Source organism: Panthera uncia, chromosome B1, assembly GCF_023721935.1.
Source record: "Panthera uncia isolate 11264 chromosome B1, Puncia_PCG_1.0, whole genome shotgun sequence".
Taxonomy (NCBI): domain Eukaryota; kingdom Metazoa; phylum Chordata; class Mammalia; order Carnivora; family Felidae; genus Panthera; species Panthera uncia.
Genome location: NC_064811.1, coordinates 181,240,403 through 181,244,540, shown reverse-complemented (window position 1 = coordinate 181,244,540; position 4,138 = coordinate 181,240,403). Strand labels below are relative to the sequence as shown.

Sequence of the window (4,138 nt, the reverse complement as noted above, 5' to 3'; positions counted from 1 at the left end):
TGCCCAACCTTATGTCTTCTTTGGAAAAAAAGAAGTCTAGTTTTTAATTGGATTATTTGGTTTTTGGGTGTTGAATTTTATACGTTCTTTATATATTTTGGATCCTAACCCTGTATTGAATATGTCATTTGCAAATATCTCCTCCCATTCCATAGGTTGCCTTTTAGTTTTGTTGATTGTTTCCTTTGCTATGCAGAAGCTTTTAACTTTGATGTGGTCCCAATAGTTCATTTTTGCTTTTTCTTCTCTTACCTCAGGAGATATATGTAGAAAGAAGTTGGTACAGCTGATGTTACAGAAGTTACTGCCTGTGCTCTCGTCTAGCATTTTTATGATTTCAGGTCTCACATTTAGGTCTTTAATCCATTTTGAATTCATTTTTGTGTATGGTGTAAGATATTTTGTGCATTTTTGTGTGTGTCCAGTTTCATTCTTTTGCATGTAGCTATCCAGTTTCCCCAACTCCATTTATTGAACAGACTGTCTTTTCTTGGACAGTCTTTCCTGCTTTTTTAAAAATTAATTGACCATATAGTTGTAGGTTTATTTCTGGGTTTTCTATTCTGTTCCACTGATTTGTCTATCTTCCTGCCAGTACCAGAATGTATTGATCACCACAGCTTTGTACTATAACTGGAAGTAAGGAATTCTGCTGTATCCAACTTTGCTTTTGTTTTTCAAGGTTGCTTTGGCTATTCAGAGTCTTTTTTTGGTTCCATACAAATTTTAGGATTGTTTGTTCCGGTTCTCTGAAAAATGCTGTTGGTATTTTGATAGGGATTGCATTAAATGTATAGATTGCTTTGGGTAGTATATACATTTTAACAATATTTGTTCTTCCAATGCATGAGCATGAAATGCTTTTCCATTTCTTTGTGTTATCTTCAATGTCCTTCATCAGTGTTTTATAGTTTTGGGAGTAGAGGTCTTTCATCTCTTTGGTTAGGTTTATTCCTCGGTATCTTACGGTTTTTGGTGCAACTGTAAATTGGATTTTTTTCCTTTTTTTTAACGTTTTTTATTTATTTTTGAGACAGAGAGAGACAGAGCATGAGCAGGGGAGGAGCAGAGAGAGAGAAGACGACACAGAATCCGAAGCAGGCTCCAGGCACTGAGCTATCAGTACAGAGCCTGACGTGGGGCTCGAACTCACGAGCCTGTGAGACCAGGAGACTGTGAGATCATGACCTGAGCCGCAGTCAGACGCTTAACTGACTGAGCCACCCAGGCACCCCATGGATTTTCTTAATTTCCCTTCATGTTGCATCATTTTTGGTGTATAGAAATATAACAGATTCCTGTATATTCATTATGCATCCTGTTTATCAGCTCTAGTGGTTTTATGGTGGTCTTTTGGGCTTTCTATATAGAGCATCATGTCATCTGCAAAGAGTCAAAGTTTTACTTCTTCTCTGAAAATATGAATGCCTTTTTTGTTGTTGTTGTCTGATTGCTGTGACTAGGTTTTCCAGTATTATGTTGAATAAAAGTGGTGATGGTGGACATCCTCGTCTTGTTCCTGACCAGAGAGGAAAAGCTCTCAGGTTTTTCCCCATTAAGGATACTAGGAGCTGTGGGTTTCTCATATGTGTGCTTTATTATATCCAAACCCTACTCTATTGAAGGTTTTTACCATGAATGGATGCTGTCCTTTGTCAAATGCTTTTCTTCATCTATTGAAAGGATATGGTTCTTATCCTTTTCTTTATCCATTTGGTTATTTTTTCATCCTACAAGAAGCCATAACTTTATTAATGATATAAACAGTACATATTTCAAACTAAGCTGCATTTATTCTTTTGAAACACACAAAAATGAGCCCTTGTTTTCAGATGGTTACATTGTTAATTTCATAATAAGATTTATAGTATCATTACTGTTGTTCTTCAGGGCTTGGATGTCTTCGCTCTTGACACATTTGCATGTGACGTGACTAATTCTGAATCGTTAACATCTACATATGTTTCATCAACCTCTTCCTCTTCACTCTCCGCTTGTACAGTTGGAATCTGTGTTGAATGTCTGAGACAACTTTACCTTGAACTTTGAGTTTCTCAACATCTTCTAGTCATGCCTGCTAAGACAAAGCCCTGGCCTTGGCTTCCCCCAAAACTATGTAGGTATCTGAAGCTAAGCTCTTGTAGACATCTGGTTTTGTGATGACATAGAGGATATTCTTAGATTTCCATATAGTGACGCTATCATAGACCCATTTTGGACATAGCCTTCCATACCTTGTATTATTTCTGGCTCTGTTTTGTGCTGCTGACTGGTCCCTCATCAATTTCAGCTGCTGCTGCCAGCCAGGCTTGTTGTGGCATTGCCTGCATGAAATCTTGTTTCTCAAGCTCTGATGCTGATCCATCACTGCTGGAATGTGTTCCAGACCTTAACTCAGTCTAGAGCCAGGGTGACTGCTACTGTATAGCAGTAATGTTTTCTGTGGGTTCACCTGGCATATTGTGCAGGGAACAAAGAACCAAGAGGACAGCAGAAAGAGAGTGAACAAGAATATGACCCATGTCTGTTGCAGAAGGATTATCCTTTCTTTTACTGATGTGATATAGCATGCCAATTTGTGAATAATGAGCCACGCTTGCATCCAAGGAATAAATCCCTTGACCATGATGAATTATTATTTTTTTTAATATACAGCTGGGTTTGGTTTGCTAATATTTTGTTGAGGATTTTTGCATCTATGTTCATCAGGGATATTGGCCTGTAGTTCTTTTTTTTTGTGGTGTCTTTATCTGGTACTGGTATAAGGGTAATGCTGGTCTCCTAGAATGAAATTGGAAATTTTCCTTCCTTTTCTATTTTTTGGAATGGTTTGAGAAGAATATGTATTAACTCTTCTTTAAATGTTTGGTGAAATTTATCTGTGAAAGCATCTGGCCCTGGACTTTTGTTTGTTGGGAGATATTACTGATTCGATTTCTTTGCTGGTTATCAGTCTGTCCAAATTTTCTATCTTCCTGTTTATTTCAGTAATTTATATGTTTCTAGAAATTTATCCATTTCATCCACATTGTTCAATTTGTTGGCATATAGCTTTTCATAATATTCTCCTATAAAAGAATACTCTCTGTATTTCTCCTATAATTATCTGTATTTCTTCTCTCATGTGATTTTGTGTGAGTCCTTAATCTTTTCTTTTTGATAATTATGGCTAGAGGTTTATCAGTTTTATTAATTTTTTCAAAGAACCAACTTCTCGTTTCACTTATCTGTTCTACTTTTTTTTTAGTTTAAATATCACTTAATTCTGCTCTAATCTGCATTTCCTTCCTTTTGCTGGCTTTAGGATTCATTTGTTCTTTTTCTAGCTCCTTTAGGTGTAAAGTTAGGCTTCTTTCTGGACTGGTATATACTACTTTTGTTCTGTCCTAAAGTTTTTGGACCACAGTGTTTTCCTTTTCATTTGTTCCCATGTATTTAAAAAAAACTTTTTTTCCTTATATTTTCTGGTTGGCCCATTCATGGTTTAGTAGTATGTCATTTAACATCCATGTATTTGTGGTCTTTCCAGAGTTTTTCTTCTGGTTGACTTCTAGTTCATAGCAGTGTGGTCAAAAGAGGTTCATGGTATGACTTCTGCCTTAATGTTTGTTGAGACATGTTTTATGATTTCATGTAAGATCTTTTCTGGCAAATGTCGCATGTGCACTTTAAAAGAATGTGTATTTTGAGGGGCGCCTGGGTGGCTCAGTCGGTTAAGTTTTTGACTTCAGCTCAAGTCATGGTCTCTCAGTTCATGAGTTTGAGCCCCACATCAGGCTCTGAGCTGTCTGTGCCAACAGCTTGGAATCTGGGGCCTGCTTCGGATTCTATGTTTCCCTCTTTCTCTGCCCCACCCCTATTTGTGCTCGGTCTCTCACAAATAAACATTAAAATTTAAAAAATATAAAAATAAATTAAAATAAAATAAAATAATGTGTATTTTGCTGTCTTAGGATACAATGTTGTGAATATATCTGTTAAGTCCATCTGGTCCCGTGTGTCATTCAAAGTCATTGTTTCCTTGCTTATTTTCTGTTTAGATAATCTGTCCATTGATGTGACTGTGCTGTTAAGGTCTCCTACTATTATTGTATTATTATAGATTAGTTCCTTTACATTTGTTTTTGTTTATGTTTTT

The 4,138-nt window shown here is 36.4% G+C and overlaps 1 pseudogene; it reads right to left on the bottom strand.

The window, feature by feature from the left end:
• Window positions 1-1,836: 1,836 nt before the first annotated feature.
• LOC125924019 (nascent polypeptide-associated complex subunit alpha-like) lies at window positions 1,837-2,459 on the bottom strand (annotated as a pseudogene).
• Between the last annotated feature and the right edge of the window lie 1,679 nt (window positions 2,460-4,138).